Raw genomic sequence first — 19,342 nt, forward strand, 5'->3', positions numbered from 1 at the left:
CTGTCTTCCCTTCCCCCTTCGTCCTCCTCGTGCGACGCACCTCCTACCCCGAGCGCCGCCCCATGGAGCCGCCTTCTCCACTCCGGTGAGGCCGCCGCCGCGCCATCTTGCCTCCTCCCCGTCTCCAGCAAGGCCGCCGCGCCAAGTCCTTGAAGCCACGCCTGTCGCCCTTCTCCCCTCGCGCCGGTGACCCGGAGCGCTGCGTCTCCGACCGCTCTCCGGCAGCCAGCGCCTCCACCGTCGATGCCTCACCGTCGCCATGCCAGGAGCCTTGCGCGCCCGGAAGCCGCCGCCCGCACCTTGCCTGCGACTTCTCCGCGCCGGCGACCTCCATCGAGTTCCCCTGCTTCGTCCAGCCGCCGCGCCACCATGCTCCAGCGCCGCCTCGAGCTCATCTTCCTCGACCTCCATGCCGTCCTGCAGCTCCCTCGCCCCGCTCGATCTGGGCGCGGGATCCCGAGCGCCTCGACCCGCTGCCTGCTTGCCGGAGCAGCAACAGCAGCCCCATGCACTGCCCGGGCCTCCCCTACATCCTCCTCACCGCTGAACCGGCCTCCTCTCCATCTCCTTTGCGCCCATGGGCCTCGACGCCCTTGTTGCTGCGGCTGCTAGACCACCACGGCGCCATCAGGAAGACTCTGGCCACCATCGAGAACCCCCGGACCTGTCAAGACGTGTACACGGAGACCCAAGTCAGGAGACTACCGATGGCCCTCCAAGTTCAACAAATCGTCGACATCGGAGTACCACTACTTCAACAGGTGTACAACTACGCGGTTTCGCTGAGTACCCCTTCGGATTCGTCGAGTTCGACTACCCCGCAAGAACCAGAGCGCCAAGTACCTCTACCGTCGTTTTCGGAACCGCTAAGAACGGCAAGTACCTCAGCAAGTACCTTGACACCCGATGCATAGAACAACTACCGTCACCGACGACCCGAGTACCACTACCGTCGACCCTCGAAGACTCCGTGGACGTCAAGATCCTCGCCGTGACCTCGAACATCTACGGAATGTGCACGACTACAAAATGGGTACCACTACCGTTGCCAAAGACCCGTGTAAAGGTATCGTCAAGTTCGACTACCGCCGCATGAACAACTACTTCCACTACCGCCGTTGCGAGAACGTCTACTTCCCTCTACGAACTCGTTCCGCCCGAAACACATGCTTCGAAGGTATACCACCAAAACGACCTTCCGAGAATGAATGCATGTTGTAGGAAATGCTCGTGTTTGCTCCGTGTTGGAGTTGTTCGGTGCACGTTGCCCCTCTTTTGCCTTGCCACCGACATGTGGGAACCCCGTAATCGGGAGCACCCCACCATCCTGGCATGACACGCTCCCGTCACTTCCTTTTGCACCGGTATCCCCGTGGGCTACCGGATAACCGATATGTTGTCGTGGCATCATTTTCGGATTCGTCGTCGTGGCACCCTTTTCCTTTCCACCACGATGTCAAATGCTTCATAATAATGCTCTTGTCAAGTTTTAATAAAAATCGCATAAACTTGTTCATGTCATCTGCATCATGATAACAACAATTAAAATGTTTAAATTGTTGATTTAAATTACTAAGGCATATGGGGATTTACCAGATTTGTTGTTTGTTATATCCGGCCCCATTTAAATTGCTTAGTTAGATAGTTTCTTTTATGCTTCACCTCTTGCCATGCTTAATAACATTTAATATTGTTGGGTACCTAGCCGAGAGAGAACTAAATAATTGATGTGGTGTTCCGTCAATATGCAACTCCACTTAATTTGTAGGATTGTTTGTGCTCTTTTGCCATGCCTCTTTAATCCGGACATGCATCATACTTGTTTGCGCATCATGCCATGTTATGCTTGGTTGTTTACTATGTTGTGTGCTTCTTTCCGGTGTTTGCTTCTTCGGGTTGGTTCCGGTAACGTCGTGTTGTGAGGAACCGTTCGTCTTCGTCCATTTGTCTTCTTCATGGACTCGTTCTTCTTCCTTGCGGGATCTCAGGCAAGATGATCATACCCTCGAAATCACTTCTATCTTTGCTTGCTAGATACTCGCTCTTTTGCTATGCCTATGCTGCGATACCTACCACTTGTTTATCATGCCTCATATATTGTTGAACCAAGCCTCTAACCCACTTTGTCCTAGCAAACCGTTGATTGGCTATGTTACCGCTTTGCTCAGCCCCTCTTATAGCGTTGTTAGTTGCAGGTGAAGATTGAAGTTTTGTTCCTTGTTGAAACATGGAGATGTTGTTCCTGGTTGGAACATGTTTACTTGTTGGGATATCACAATATATCTTATTTAATTAATGCATCTATATACTTGGTAAAGGGTGGAAGGCTCGGCCTTATGCCTGTTGTTTTGTTCCACTCTTGCCGCCCTAGTTTCCGTCATATCGGTGTTATGTTCCCGGATTTTGCGTTCCTTACGCGGTTGGGCTATAATGGGAACCCCTTGACAGTTCGCCTTAAGTAAAGCTCTTCCAGCAATGCCCAACATTGGTTTTACCATTTGCCACCTAGCCTTTTCTTTCCCTTGGGTCGGCCAGCCCAAGGGTCATCTTATTTTACCCCCCCCCCCCGGGCCAGGGCTCCTCTGAGTGTTGGTCCACCTGTCAGCTACCGGTGGCCACCAGCGGCAACTCTGGGCTGGCCTACCCGTACCTAAGACAATCTGAGTGTGCCCTGAGAAAGAGATATGTGCAGCTCCTATCGGGATTTGTCGGCACATTCGGGCGGTGTTGCTGGTTTAGTTTTACCCTGTCGAAATGTCTTGTTGTACCGGGATACCGAGTCTGATCGGAAGGTCTCAGGTGGAGGTCTATTCCTTCGTTGACCGTGAGAGCTTGTGATGGGCTAAGTTGGGACACCCCTGCAGGGTTATGAACTTTCAAAAGCCGTGCCCGCGGTTATGGGCAGATGGGAATTTGTTAACGTCCGGTTGTAGAAAACCTGAAGTTGACCCTAATTAAAATGAATCAACCGCATGTGTAACCGTGATGGTCTCTTTCCGACGGAGTCCGGGAAGCGAACACGGTTGTTGGAGTTATGCTTGATGTAGGTCGCTATAGGATCACTTCGTGATCATACTTTTATCGACCGTGCTTTGCCTTCTCTTCTCGCTCTCATTTGCGTATGTTAGCCACCATATATGCTAGTCGCTTGCTGCAGCTCCACCTCATATCTTTACCTTACCCATAAGCTTAAATAGTCTTGATCGCGAGGGTGCGAGATTGTTGAGTCCCTGTGGCTCACAGATACTTCCAAAACCAGCTTGCAGGTGCCGATGAGTCCGTGCAGTCGACGCAACCAAGCTCAAGGAGGAGCTCGATGAAGATCGTGTCCTTTGTGTTGTTTCATTCTAGTTGATCAGTAGTGAAGCCCTGTTGGGGTCGATCGGGGACCGTGTCGCATTTGGGGTTCTTCTTTTATTTTGGTTCCGTAGTCGGACCTTGTTTGTATCTGGATGATGTAATGTTTTTTTCATGTATTATGTGAAGTGGCGATTGTAAGCCAACTATGTATGTCTTTTCCCTTATGTATTACATGGATTTGTGTGAAGATTACCTCACTTGCGATATTACTTTCAATGCGGTTATGCCTCTAAGTCGTGCTTCGACACGTGGGAGATATAGCTGCATCGAGGGCGTTACAACAACACAGGAATCAACTCCAACGCGTGCCACAAACTTCCCACCGTCCTCGCCCTGCTATAACCGCCACAGACATCATTGAGTGACATTATGTTAAGTTGCAGCTTTTGCTAGAACTTAGTGTCATTATCCAAATGTAGTAGGATAGGAAGTGGGCGAGGCGAACCTGCAGAAAACTATCCATCTTGAGCGGGGCGAAGTTATGGCGCTTAAGTGACACGAGCAAGTTGACAAGGCCTGCAGCTTGCAGTGCAACCAAGAGCTCCCTAGCGGTGGCGGCATGGTTTACCTGTGCAGCTAGAGGTCATGAAAACAGAGCGAAATTTCAGTTCCAGTAATAATGACAAAATTTAAGAAAGAAAACTTTTCACCTAAATTCAGAACATGAGATCCATATCAGAGCATGAACACTTTTCATTTAGTACAAGTGCTAATATGAACCAGTCTAGAATCAAGAAACATAAAGTGCCACATAATAGATCAATTTTTTTATGGACATTCATCCACTATAATCGGTGTTATCTATAGAATTAAGCCAGAAAATAAATATTTAGCCAAATGGTCAAGCATTGGAGGCCAACAAAACTAACAACTCCATGTAAAGGGAGTACATAATTTTTCACATCACCCACGAGATGTAAGTCGAATTAGGTTCCCTGCACGCTACACGAAGATAAACCAAATCAAGTGCATGCACCAATGATCAACCAAATCAGGTTACACCATGCAGCACAAATAAAAGGAAAAGAGTTGAAGCAAAGATAAGAGGAATGCGTACAAGCAAAATTTGGTTCATAATTATGAAAACAATCATATCTAATATTTGTTGAAAATAACAAATGAATAGCATATCATTATCACAAGATTAACTGCAACATAGTACAGACTGTCGCACTGCACCACCATGGATAGAACCGCATGTGTGATGAATCTGGTTCCACATCTGAGGGCTTGCCGACTCGGTGCGTTGGGACAATGTATCCTGCCTTGATAATATTCTAGGGCTACACGCGAATGGGGTGGCGGAATTCTCAAAATAGAACCATGTGAACTACTCCATCTTAAGAAAATTAATCAACATTGAAGTTCTGGGACATGCACTTGTTCATCCCGTAACCTGGTCCAGAAGAAATTGATTTAACACCTATTTTGACAATCAATTGGGAAAGGGGACCACTTGGCAAATATGATGTATCTAGTATAGTACTGTAGCGACCTTGAGATTATCAAGATTCAGACCTAAGTTTACGCACCATGTTTCACTTCTCAAATGACTGCACACTATTTGTATGTAACAGAAAATTATATCTAGTAATTACCAGTTGGTTCGGTAAAATAGGGACATCATCTATATGGCAAATGAACTCCTTAAAGACATTCTGCTTGCAATCTCAATAATCATTGCGTGTCCGAAGAAGCCCTGACCTTAAGTTGTTCCACAACTTCATCTGCCCAACTCAATGGCCACCTCTTGAATGAAAGTTAATCCTTCCCCATCATGCTTTTCTCTTTACATTTTACGCATTAGTGTTGGTTAGTCGCTTGCTCTCCCCTTCACTGCTATGAAACTGAACCAAAAAGAAGAAAATTCAGCGTGAGTGCATATAATTGAGTGTAAGTTCAGATTTCGTGTGTTTTCCTGACGGCTTTTTTGTTGTTACCTTTAGATGTTTCCAAGCTAAACTAGTAGATATAATTACCATCCAATAATGATTGATCCAGAAAGAAGTCATGATCTAATGTAATTAATAAAAACAAAAGGCTTCACGGGAAACAATAACTTGCTACCGTTGATTCCAGCCTTGGGCCTTCTCACGTAATACTGGCAATTCCTTGTAAATCATCCCATGGCGACCTTCCTTAATCCTTGTCCCATGAGCATAGTCTTGGGATCAATGAACATAATCTTATCAATAAATGAAGCCAGTTCCATGGTTACGACAGCTCTACCAAATCATCAGACATGAGTTGGACTGGTTTGTGGCTTCTAAAGTGCGTGTACCTGTAAACATGTGTCAGGTAAAATGTTTCCTGTAGAAACATTAGTGCAGTACCTAGAACAAACAATATATGAAAAATTACTATTACCTACTTACCTTCAATTATGATGTAGGAGATATTATTCAACATTAAATGCATCCATGATCACATTCGAAAATATATTAGATTAGTTATATCCATCCAATCTAGTCTTGCCTAATAACGAGAGTAAGTTTGGCATGCAGGTTAGTATTAGAGATCTATGAGAGGCATCGTCGCAAGCATGTGGCTGGCATGAACTTACTTCAGATTTGTTAAGCATTTTAACAAACACATGATGCGGGGCATCATAGTAGAAGCATGAGAGAAAACAGAGACATACTTTTAAGGCTGGTGTTGGCTCAAAATCACCTATGTCTAGATCACATCCAGCTAGCCTGCTGAAGTAATGATGCAAATCCACAATGCTATGACGCCTAGAGGAAAACATATATGTTACCGTTCTCACGCCAGAGTTAGCACAATTTGGTTGAAAGCCATCAAATTGGTGGTACAAGCATCCTAAGCTGATCTTGTGTGCCGTCTGCATATGATTCACAAGAGGAGAAGGTGTGTGAGTAGTACCAGAAGAGGAAAGGAAAATGGAAGGAGCAACTTCTTGCTTTTTGATTCATGTGCTGATTCATACCATGATATCTTGGGTTGATATCTTCCTTTACAAAAGCAACCACAAATACCTGATAGCAATTTCACAAGAGAAATTAACAGGAGCAGAACACGAATTAAGGTCGGGCACCTGGTGGCGATAGGAGGGCAGGCTCCCAAATAAAACGACAATCTTGAAGAGCGTCAAGCCGAGGTCCCATCCCTCATTATCCATCACCCGCTACACGAAGACAATCCTGATAAATGTGTCTCTATCCGGCCCGAAGGTCTGCTTGGTGTCCTCTGTGTCCCTCGCTGCTAGCTCATCGCCTGCAGCTTCCATCGCCGTCCGTCATCTTCCTCCTCTTTTCACCATTGTTGCTTCTCGTGCTGCAAAAGAGACATGTGGCTGCAGAATTAGCCTCCCTTTCCAACTTGCTGCTGGCTTTATGAAGAGGAAACCACGAAAACCAAAGTTCTCTTCAACATGAAGTGTTAGCTGCAGTTCAAAAAAGAATCACGTCTGTACATGTAGTCTGTGGGCTTAGAGAAATTATGGAGAAATGAAGAAGCTTAGTGGTGACAAAATAATACGTTGTATTGGAAAAAATATCAGGGAAGTCTTAACATAGTCGATTCTTCCACCCTTCCGGCGGCCATGTACGTGTGAAATATGAGAATGAGCACCTGATTGACAGAGAACAAGGACTTGATCGACGAGAAGAAGGAAAGGTGGGGAGATGAATGAGATTACCTTTTGGTCCAGATCACCGACGGCGTCCAGATCACAAGTAGCCCGGTGCAGGCGAGGCGAGCGCGCGCCGGCGTGAAGGGGAGGCGGCAGGCGGGGCGAGGCGGCGATGGGTGGCGCAGGGGACGGCAGGTATGGGCGGCGGGGCTGTCCAGTGGCGTGGGTGTGCTGCGCAGGGGTCGCCAGGTGTGGCGGCGGCTGCGACTGGAGACGGGAGACGAGGTAGGGCTAGCGAGGGATTGACACAGGGAGTCCCCCCGGTTCTGTCGCCACGGTAAAACCAACGGAGGGGAGGTGGTGGACGGAACGAAAAAAAATTTATAAAAAAAACCGAACAAAAGTGGTGGAACGAAAATTGACCAGCAAAGACTACCAACTACTTCATTAAAAATAGAGATTTTCAGCTTGCTGCTGGCTTTATAAAGAGGAAACCACGAAAACCAAAGTTCTCTTCAACATGAAGTGTTAGCTGCAGTTCAAAAAAGAATCATGTCTGTACATGTAGTCTGTGGGCTTAGAGAAATTATGGAGAAATGAACAAGCTTAGTGGTGACAAAATAATACGTTGTATTGAAAAAAAATACCATGAAAGTCTTAACATTGTCGATTCTTCCACCCTTCCGGCGGCCATGTACGTGTGAAATATGAGAATGAGCACCTGATTGACAGAGAACAAGGACTTGACCAACGAGAAGAAGGAAAGGTGGGGAGATGAATGGGATTACCTTTTGGTCCAGATCACCGACGGCGTCCAGATCACAAGTAGCCCGGTGCAGGCGAGGCGAGTGCGCGCCAGCGTGAAGGGGAGGCGGCAGGCGGGGCGAGGCGGCGATGGGTGGCGCAGGGGACGGCAGGTATGGGCGGCGGGGCTGTCCGGCGGCGTGGGTGTGCTGCGCAGGGGTCGCCAGGTGTGGCGGCGGCTGCAACTGGAGATGGCAGACGAGGTAGGGCTAGCGAGGGATTGACAGAGGGAGTCCACCGGTTCTGTCGTGACGGTAAAACCAACGAAGGGGAGGTGGTGGATGGAACGAAAAAAAATCTACAAAATAAACCTACGAAAAAACCGGATGAAAGTGATGGGACGAAAATTGACCGACGAAGACTACTAACTGCTCTATTAAGAATAAAGATATGGGCAAGCTAGCTAGCTGATGCGTACAGTATTACCTCTCCCGCGAAAAACAACACATTACAGTACCACCTGATTAACTGGGCCCACGTCCATACGTCCATCCACCGATTCCGGCGATCGTAGACCATGAGTACCGAGTATGTAACGTGGAATCTAGTAAAACGAGAATACATGACGTCGTATTATTATTACATTACAGTAACTTTTTTTGGCAGCAGAGTCTCGTACTCCATCGATCATCCCGCACCTGTACGTGACGAGGGGAGTCGCATCACCGTCACGTATGATCAATACATGTCAAGTCATTGTAAAAGGACAATAAAGCCGGAAGCAATCAGTTGAGCGGCAGGGGCAGACGCTGAGTGCAGTGTTCAGCTAGTCGCAAAGCATGCAGTAGTAGTACCGTGTAAACTGTAACGGGGACCTTTTTTAGGGAATTAACGGGGCTAGTAGTACGTGACAGAAGAGAGAGACAGGTGTGGTGGTGCCCTGGTGGCTAAATTTCATGTTTTGATCTTTTTTTGAAGCCTATTTAAGATTTGATTCTAGTTTGAAAAAAATTCAAGATCTGACCCTTTTACTACCGCCAGAGATCATGGCGGTAGGGTATAACAGCCTACCGCCAAGGTCTCTGACGGCAGAAAAGGGTCAAAACACGAAAATTTGCCTGCCCTGGTGGGTGCACAACATGGCTTGGCGAACGGGCATGGCATCCAGAGCCGGGTCCCGCTCTTATCCCTGGCCGGTCGTCGTTCTGTTGCGACCTGGGATACCAGGAACATGTACATGTGTTGCTTCCCTTCCCGAGGGTGGTTCGGCTCGATCTGGCACTTCTTCTGATAGGGAATCATCGCGTCTCAGTCCTCACCCAGCTAGTATCATTTACTCCGACTCGACGCAACACGGCCGGGCTCCAAGGCGGGTCAATTGACGCGTAGCTTGCGTCCGTCGTGGACAAGTAAAGTTTGAAATAAACCCTAAGATTGTAGAGGTGGGCGCAAATAGACCCTCACCTCCAAATTCTTGAAGTATGTATCTTGACCTTTTTAATCCCGGTCTATCCGAACCCTAGATACGTTTGACACATCGGGAAAAGCACAATCCTGGCCAGGATCTCGCTTCTCTCACTGGCGTACGTGTACGCGTACTTGCGGACGCACATGAGGATCGCGTATACCTACGCGTGCACTGCTGGCAACGTTGTGGCCGTGTCCTTCCCAGTCTTTGCTGCATTGGCCCCGCACTTGCACCCCAGCAGAGGCCATTCCCAGCAGCGCCCCGAGCTTGAGCAGAGGAGAGTAGCACAAGATGGCAGCCACCGGACGACAACCATAGACCCAAGAGTCTGACAGCCAATATATGGCGACGTTCTTCTTGTTTGAGGCCAAGCTAGTGCAGGAGCTCCAGGCGCGGTTGCAAATGGGGGGTCTTCTGATGATTTTGCTCACTATTGTGTTGTTGTGCATTAGCACATAGCACAACTAGGGCGAGAGTGTCACCATGTATGAGTTTAGCTTGTAGCATGCGCGTGTAGGAAGCTGTTCTTTGCCTCTTTCTATGCGCGCCGCGGTGGCGAGAACACAAACAGTAGCAATATGCGGCGGCGAGCAGCAACAGCAGCAGTACATGCTGCTGACTAGCAAGGGCAGCAGCTGCTTATGGTGGGGAGAAGCACTAGCCGCAGCACTACGCGGCGCCGGCGAGCGGCACCAGAAGTACGGCCGAGATGAACTCATTTCGTCGACCAAGGCACCAACCTCGTCGCCTTCGTCTTCTTCAAGCGGGCCAGACTCGCAGCGCACCTCATGAAGTTCAGGGAAGACCAAGCCGGCGAATCAACCCGTGGTTGAATTGGTTAGGTGAACAGTGGTATCCCCAACCCATCAGGGTTCAAATTCTGGTGCTCGCATTATTCCTGGATTTATTTCAGAATTTCCGGCGATACATTGACGTTTCCGTCGACGACGAGGCGCCTACGGTGACTTCGTAAATCTCAAGATGATATGCCGGCTCAGTCTCTCGGAGGTGCTCATGGGGTAGAGTGTGCGTGTGTGCGTTCATAGGGGTGAGTGTATGCGCGTGTATATGAGCGCTTGTGTCTGTACTGATGCTCAAAAAAAGGGAAGACCAAGCCGCCCAGGCTGCTGCCGGTGGTACCCCCATCACCACCATTGCCGACACTGTCCGCGGGTTGGACGGGCTGGACGAGGAGCTTGTGAGGTGCCTGGAGGGCGTCGCCAAGCAGCTGCTCCCACTAGCGGAGGTTGCCATAGCAGGTCCGTGTCCAGGAGCAGATCGAACATCTTGAACGCCAGCCGCGCCTCGCCACACTTGGCATTGAGGTAGGGTGTGTTTGGTAGGGTGTATGGAGGGTGCATGAGGGCAAAAATTCTCAATCCGACTCACTTTTGCTTGTTTGGTAGGGTGCATGGGTTTGATGCATAAAAGTGCCCTCAGCTATGCTCATCTCATGCACCCCAGACAGGGTGCATGAAGGCAGCTATGCTTGCCCTGACACTCGTCCCCACCGACCAGACCACGTCCAGATATGTTTATTTTTTCAAAAAGAATCAGAATTTCAAAATTTGTTTAAATTTTCGAAAAACTTTAGAATTTCAAAAAAAATGGAAAAATTGAATTTCAAAATTGTTTAAATTTTCAAAAAAACATAATTTCAAAATTTTGTTTGAAATTTCAATTTTTCTAAAAAATCATAAATGTTCAGAATTTCAAAAGGAAATCAAAATTGTTTGAATTTTGAAAAAAAATAGAATTTTATTTTTTTATAAAATATTCAAATATTGTTTAAATTTTAAAAAAACTCGTAATTTCAAATATGTTCAAATTTAAAAAATAGAATTTCAAATTTTATTTTAATTTTTCAAAAAAGTTCCGAATATCAAATTTTATTTAAATTTTCAAAATATGTTTAAATTTGTGTTGACATTTTTTCAATTTTTTTCATCATTCAAAAAAATATTCAGAATTCGAAATTGTTCAGCATGTCTAAACACATGCAGGCTGCCAAACAAAATCTCAGCTCAGCATGTCTTAGCGCATACATCACTGCCAAACAACAGCAACTGCATGGACTCATCAGTATGTCTACACTCAGCATGTATGATATGACAACAAATAGGCTAGATCCATACATGCTACCAGACACACCCGTAGAGATGGAGGAAAGCATATGACAGATGGGCCCATGTAGTAAGTGATAGTAGAAATCAATCCCGGCTGGGATCAAGCCATTCGTATTACACCAAACAGGATTTTACTCATACAGGGTCTGGATTGACCGGGATATGTAAATACGGGGTACCAACTTTTGGGATTTAAAGATGAGGGTTTGTTTGCGCCATCCTCTACAAGCTCAGGGTTTATTTTAGACTTCACTCGTCGCGGACATACTCCGAACCCTCGTGAAATTTCGGAGGAGAGACGTGTTGAGTCATTCGCGGTGCCCGTATCTTTCAGAGGAGCTGCCGGCTGAGGCAAGGCAATGTACACCGCTGCTCGTTTCGGATGCCGGATTGCTTCAGGCCTTAAATGTGTCATTTCTAATGCCTCTCGATCCTATCGTATGCCGTCTCCCTCGATATTAAGATGAACTTGCATAACTATAAAACAGTATCGACCAAAAATATTATGAGCCCTCTAGTGTAATGGGCACAAAATGGGGTCGATGCTCTTTGGCTAGTTTATATCATCTGCTTTCTCTGAGGCCTATCTATGGCACTTTAATATTTGTATCTACCTTTTGATTCTTCCTGATATGTTAGTGTACCATGTATGACTTTAATTGTGGCAATAATTTAGGTTTCACAAACTCATATAAAGTTCAAGATTTGTTGATGCCTCCGGCCAATACTTTACTTATAGGTAAAATGTTCAATCCTCTTTACGCTTATAACTTGGATAGTTAAAGATTCTCAAGACATGTGCTCATGCGAGCATCAATCTTGAATGCCGCATGCACCGTTTGCATGTGTCATCGGCGTGCTTCTTAGTACCAGGTGAAGGATCTAGTGGTACATTATTTTTAGGTGTTAAGTAATACCAATGATTTTAACAAGACATGCAAAATAGGCAAGACAGGCATGCGGCAGTGGTACAAAGGAATAGTAGTATTGAACTAATTTCAATGCACAGTCGAGAGACTTGTTGTAACAAAATTGGACTAGGTATGAAGATACTGACGATCGAATCTCGGGCAAATAACATATCGCTGGACAAAGAGAATTGCATACGGGATTAACTGAATCCTTGACATCGTGGTTCAACCGATAAAGATCTTTGTGGAATATGTAGGAACCAATATGGGCATTCAGGTCCTGCTATTGGTTATTGACCGGAGAGGATTCTCGATCATGTCTACATGATTCTCGAACCCGTAGCGTCGCACGCTTAACGTTCAGTAGCGCTAGGGTAGTAATAAGATATTAGTATGGTGAAGTCTGAAGGTTATTCGGAGTCTCGGATGGGACCAGGAAATCACGAGGTGCTCCGAAGGTAAAGATTCATATATGGAAAGTTGTTATCGGGGTTCCGGGAAAAGTTTGATTTTTCGGTATTGTACCGGGAAGCTTCCAGAAGATTCATGAATGGTCCGAAAGTGCACAAAGGGTTCCCCCACATCCTTTAGGTTAGCATGGGCTATAGGCGCGGGGGGGGGGGGGGGGGGGGGGCGCCTTGGCCATATTGGGCCAGGCGCACCAGCCCCTACTTGGTCCACGATGTCGGTGCTGGGCTCCGGGTGGACGGGCACGTAGGAAGGCTCCGACTCCTCCTTCTCCTCGACCTCATCCATGTAGGCAAGTATCTCCTCCTCCCTTGCGGCGTGTTCCGCCTCCATCTTATGTCGACGAGGGCATCTGGCCACCACATCTGACTTCGAGCGGAGGGAATCGAGGATGGCATGCTGCTCCACCTGCAGATCCGCGTCCCCAGCGTCCCCGACATCCTCCTCCTCATCTTCAACCACCTCCACCTCCACCACCTCCTCCTCCTCCTCCGGATCCACTGTATCCGGTGGTAGCCCGCGGCATCCGAGCTTCGTGCCTTGTCAGGATCTGCTCAAGGAGCCTCAGTCGGCGCTGCAGCGTTATAAATGGGTAGCTCCTCACCCGGCAGCGTGGGGGTATGCCTACTAGTGGTGGCGGGCGTGGAGTGGAAAGTGGAGGCAATGGCGAATGGGAGGAGAAAAATGTGGAGGGGTAGGGTTTCGGTGTCGGTGGTCGGCCTAAATAGCCGGGCTAAGCACTACGCGCCCCACCGGAGCAGCGCCACGCGGCGACACCGGTCCGACGGAGTAGACGAGCATCGAACTGCCCGGTTTCGGACTATTTTCATGTGGGACCCGCGTCGGTTCGGCGTGGCGGACACGCCCGGGCGCCCCCATATCGGTCTCATATTTGGGCTGGATACGAGGAGTGTCAGGCAGTCCGGAAGTTTAAGTCCGGTTTGTGGCGCCCATTCGGGTCGAAATTTCACAACCGATCAGTGACCGGGTTGTTCGTCTGGACGTTTAGGGCGGGTTTCGGCGTCCGGCTGTAGATGTTCTAACCACAATTTATACATATTATCCCTTTTCCGAAAGGCACAGACCATCAAAAAATTATCATGCAATCGTGACGGCTGGTATCCATTGTCAATTCGTCATCATGACATTTAACTACTCCATTGTCAATACACCCTGTGGAAACGCAACAAAATTCTAGAGAGACGAAGGGTGTATCCGCTCAAAGGCCACGCTAATCATCCTCACCCGTCAAACCGTCATGGCAAAGCATAATCATGTCCACAGAGCATAATCTCGCAGTAAACCAACAGTAATCCAAATCATAGGTGTACAGTAGTACTACATGATAATTGGCATGGCATGGGTCTTCGGCTCGTGGGAGGGAGCGCCGTTAATCAAACCAATCAAGGGATTCGGCTGGTTAGCGTGGCATCATCCGAGGTGTCGATGGATTGTGGATCGATCGTTGCCAATAAATAACAACGTAGCGGGCGGTGAAATGCTACTGGTTAGCATGCGATATGTGTTTCTCAGAGAAAGCAGGAGTATACAGCATCTTGTTTTCTGGTTTGTCCTTCCTTTTTCGTGTCTGCCAAAATACTTTTCTGTGGACAGTGACATGAAATACACCTACTAGTCTAGTCTAGTCTCCTGCTTAAGATAATGAGTCTAGGTTAGCAGTAGTAAAATAGTGCGTGGTTGATACATGACTTTATTAAATAGTTAGTGTACGTACTAACATATAAAATAACTCACGGAAATATGGAAGGCAGGAGACTTCCTCTAAAAACTGAGGAGTACTAGTAGGTGTACATCTCACTTGCAGGGTGTACCGCGTACGTGCGCCCATGTATTGTAGGTGCCCGTCCGTGTAGACCAACATGCCTAGCTAGCTAGCTGATGCGCTCAGTATTTTCCCTCGCCAGCTTAAAGCAGCACACTACTAATTAACTGGGCCCGTCATGTATTTTTATCTGTGGCTACGAACTTACGTACGCGGTACGTCCATCCACCGATTCCGCCGATCATAGACGTGACGTGGAATCCCACAAGAAAAATGAGAATACGTGACGTGGTATTATTGTGGTTTAGTATACGTTACCTTTTGTTTGGAGTGATATATACGTCATCTACACACGTGGTGCAAGCATTTTTTTCCAGTATATATTCGAGGCAGCAGTATGCTATGCAGTCTCCTACTCCATCCACCGCTCCCCACCAGTACGTGACGGAGGAGTGTCGCGTCAAAGTCACGTATGATTAATGCATTTCAAGTCGTCGTAAATAAACAATAGAACCGGGAAAAAATCGGTTGGACGGCAAAGGCAGACGCTGATTGTGCAATGTTTAGTTATAGTGTAGCACCGTAGATAGGGTTAGTACAGGTACTGATAGTCGCAAAGCACGCCGTAGGAGTGTGTAGCAGGGACTAGCAGTACGTGAGTGAAGAGAAAGATACAGGTCTGATGGTGGCCTGGTGGGTGCACAACTTGACCTGGCGAACGGGCATGGCATCGAGAGGCCGGTCCCGCTCCTATCCCCGGTCGGTCGTCTTTCTTTTGGAACTTGGATGCGATGCCGACGCCTGGAGCAGAAACATGTGTAGCTGCTCTTCTCGAGGGATGTTCGGCTCGAGCCGGCAATCCTCGAGGAAGGGGAGCATCGCTTCTCAGTCGTCGCCCAGCCAGCTGCATCTACTCCGTCACGACGTACGCAGGCGGGGCTCCATGGCGGGTCAAGTGGCGCGCAGCTTGCATCCGTCGCGGAGAAACTCCGACGCGCCGCCGCCTCTCGGTGGCGAGCCGTGCCGAGTCGATCGCGGTGCCCGTGTCTTTCATAGTAGCTGCTGGTCGGGGTAAGATGATGTACGCCACTGCTCGTTCCACATGCCTGGGTTTCTCCTCCCGTAAAGCTGGCATTCCTAATGTCTCCAAATCCTATCGTATCCTAGCTCTCTTTTGATATTAAGATGGCACAAGCTCTTAAGATGGAGATGCATAACCATAAAATGGTGTCGACCAAAAACGGTGTGAGCCTCTGGTGTAGTGAACATAAAATGGGTCGATGCTCCTTGGCTAGCTTATATCACCTTCTCTCTGTGAGGCCAATCTATGAGACTTCAATATTTTTATCTACCTTTTGATTCTCTATATTTGTTATTGTACCTTCTATGACTTTAACTGTGGCAATAATTAAGGTTTCACCGATATAAAGTTAAGGATTTGTTGATGACTCAAGCCAATACTTTTCACACGTAAGTGGTAGGTAAGTTGTTCAATCTTCTTTACCCTTATAACTTGGATAGTTAAGGATTCTCAAGACATGTACTCATGCGAGCATCAATCTTAAATGCCGCACACACCTTTTGCGTGTGTTATCTAGATGAAGGATCTAGTGGTAAATTATTTTCATATATTACTACCAATAATTTTAACAAGACATGTAAAATAGGGAACATAAACACTCCACAATGGTACAAAGGAATATTACAAACTAATTTTAATGCAAGTCGTACCCATGCACATGCTCTAACAATTGTGTCGTCTCCAGCCCTAGCTGGTTTTGGTTAGGCGGAGGTTAAGCAACCATGCTACCCGTGGTTTGTCTGTTTTTCACGCTTGACCATGACATGCTAATAGTTATGTAAACTTGACATGGGCAAGTTGGTCGTCGTATGTTCATCACCACATGTTAGTTGTATGACCAGTGTTGAGTGTCAGACCCTACTTGGATGGCCGTTTTGGTTTCCGCATGTATTAAGATACAGTTGTATCTTACCAGCCACCAACGAAATCCCACCGGACAAAATACGGAGCCTTGGAGACGATAATATATTTATGGGTGTAAACAAAAACAAAACGATCGTTTTGGGTTGCGCCTAGACGACCAACCAAGTGTGTTTTTCAGCTGGAGGGGAAAACCATTCGGAGCCGTATTTTGCGCTGGTTTTGGCCTAAAAATGGCCATCCGAGCGGGCCCTTAGGGTATGACAAAGTTTTTATGTACTTGCTCAGTGTTGTGAGTTAATTGCAAGAAATTACCATATTTGCGGCTAGGTTTGCAGAAAATCACTAAATCGCCAATCCGTTGCAAAAAACACTGCAATTTTTCTAATCTTATTGTAAAAAGCACTGATCGGATGATTTCGTATGTTTGTTCGCTTTCTGACAAGTGGAGCCTCATTGTAAGGAGCTGACATGGCAAAAATTTAACATAGACACCACTGAAAAAAATAAGAAAACACAATCAACCCCCCTGGCAGGCGGTAGCGGCAAGGGAAGGGTACGGCCATGGCGGGGTGGAAGGCGCTGCCCTCTCTGGTACCTCGTCCGAACATCGGCCCGCGACCCTCCCCCATCCATACGAGCTCGTCGTTGACCTCCCGTCGTCCGGAGTCGGGGCGGAGGCGAACAAAAAGGAATCAACTCTAGATTTGTGCTGCCCAAGCAGAGCAGCAACACGTGGGCATGGGGCGTCGCCGGGGAGCAGAGGGCAAGGGCAGAGTCACGCGGCTGCTGCGGCAGTCGACGGTGGAGCTGGCCGCGCCTCGTCCCTGCAGTTCATGTCCTGTCGCCGCGGCTCGCCTATGCTCGCTCCAGTGATGCGCGCCGCCACACCGCTGCTTGCGCTGCCGCACTACGCGTCACCGCGCCACGCGCTGCCACGCCATTTTCTTGATGCGGTGATGCACGCCGCCACCAGCGCTCGAGCTACGCGTGGCCGCGCCGCTACCACCGCCCTTGTTGCGCGCTGCCGCTGCTGCTTGCTCTACTTCTGCACCCAGAAGAAAGGAGGCGGCGAGCACCTTGCCCCAAGCCGCGGCGGCGATGCAGTTAGTCGGCGGTGGCTTGCGGGAACGACGGCGAGGGCCTGTGGGAACAATAGTTCCCAATTGGATGGGGGTGGGGGGATTGGAAAAAGACCAGTGTTGATTGCATTTTGTTTTAGATTCCAGGGGTGTGTATGTCAATTCTTTGCCAAGTCAGCTCCTTAAATTTCAGTCCCACTTGTCAGAAAGCGATCATATGGACCAAATCACCCGATCAATGCTTTTTGGAATAAGATTAAATAAATTACGGTGTTTTTTAAACAGATTAGCGACTCGGTGGTTTTCTGCAAACCTAGCCGCAAATGTGGTAGTTTCTTACAATTAACTTCAGTGATGTAACCACAATTTTACTATGAAGTAACATGATAATGACATAAAACATACATGCAAAAGAATGCGATTTTGTTTTAAATTGGATCGGGGTGGGGGTGGGGTGGGGGGATTGGAAAAAGCGAGTGTTGATTGCATTTTGTTTTAGATTCCACGGGGTGTGTATGTCAATTCTTTGCCAAGTCAACTCGTTAAAATTTGGTCCCACTTGTCAGAAAACGATCAAACGGAGCAAATCACCCGATCAGTGCTTTTTATAATAAGATTAGTGAAATTGTGGTATTTTTTTACGACGGACTAGCGACTCAGTGGTTTTCTGCAAACTTAGTCGCAAATATGATAGTTTCTTGCAATTAACTCCAGTGGTGTAACCACATTTTTACTCTCAAGTAACATGATAATGACATAAAACATACACGCGGAAGAATGCGATTGTGATGATAAGTGATTCTCAAAAAGAAAACATAGAGCTTAAGAGCAGAGGTAGTTTCGAAGCTACATATCCTTTGGATACATTCTCTGGTGATCCTTTTTCGGTTGTATAAGTAAATAATGTTGAACCCCTAAAAACAAAACAATGTTGTGAAAGATGAAGGCATCCATCGTCTCTCACTTCTTGCCCGGCCAGCGGCATTTGCCCGGACGCGACGCGACTAGGTCAAGTGACGCGCGACTTGCATGTGTCCCATGGATACCCCGAGGCAATGCGTCCTTTCCAGGGCCGGACGGGCGTGTCGATAGTTGGACGGGCGGCTGGAGGGTGGCCCATGTACTCCATCGACCACTCTCGGCGTAGCCATAGGGTGGCCCATGTACTTCAGCTCAACAAGCGCGTAGGGCCCGAGCCCACACGCTGGAACGAAGCGGCAATGTCCATTTTCTTACTTTTACAGAGGAAGCACAATATAATACTCCCTCCGTTCGAAAATATTTGTTAAAGAAATGTATAAAAATGAATGTATCTAGAACTAAAATACATCTAGATACATCCATTCTTTCGACGAGTATTTTTGAACGAAAGGAGTAGGCTGATCCGTTGCACAGATTGCATTTCGACAAGAAGAGATGCGTTTATGCTTGCTCTCTTCCTGATGTCCGATTCCTATGAAGATTCGAAGTGCAGAGACTGGTGAGTAGCGAGCGTTGAGCAGAGCGGCAGGCGGCAGGCGGAGGCATGGGCAGGGGCGCCGGCATCTAGCAGCGAACGTCCGATGACACTAGGATGCGGCAGGGTAGCCTTTATTCAATACTTGTGGTGTGCTTTGACGATCGGTTATCACTTCAATACTTCTACTGACTGAATAGGCTGGCTGTAATGAGAAGTATCATATAGTAGTATCATGCATATGATACTAGTGTATGATACTATCTCCCTAATGCATAGTATCATATATTAGTATCATAGTATCATGTAGCGTTTTATTTATTGCCATGCATGACACAAAGTGGCATAGCATTTATTTTGATACAGTATCATGATATGATACTCCATTCTCTTTTTCTTTATTTAATGCT

General features: G+C 47.5%; 1 long non-coding RNA gene across 9 annotated transcripts; it reads right to left on the minus strand.

Moving 5' to 3' along the window:
• Positions 1-2,621: 2,621 nt before the first annotated feature.
• LOC125517243 (uncharacterized) lies at positions 2,622-7,271 on the minus strand. 9 transcript variants are annotated; one of them, XR_007287494.2, is made up of 6 exons: positions 7,019-7,271; positions 6,308-6,654; positions 6,119-6,202; positions 5,065-5,641; positions 3,806-3,936; positions 2,622-3,693 (listed from the first exon to the last, which is right to left on the minus strand). It is a non-coding gene; the product is annotated as an uncharacterized LOC125517243 (long non-coding RNA). The 9 variants fall into 9 exon arrangements; XR_007287491.2 differs by having other exon boundaries at positions 2,624-3,693; positions 5,065-5,207; positions 5,301-6,202; XR_007287490.2 differs by having other exon boundaries at positions 2,625-3,693; positions 5,065-5,207; positions 5,428-6,202.
• Positions 7,272-19,342: the final 12,071 nt, after the last annotated feature.

Source organism: Triticum urartu, chromosome 6A, assembly GCF_056163025.1.
Source record: "Triticum urartu cultivar PI428250 chromosome 6A, HENAU_Tu73, whole genome shotgun sequence".
NCBI lineage: Eukaryota > Viridiplantae > Streptophyta > Magnoliopsida > Poales > Poaceae > Triticum > Triticum urartu.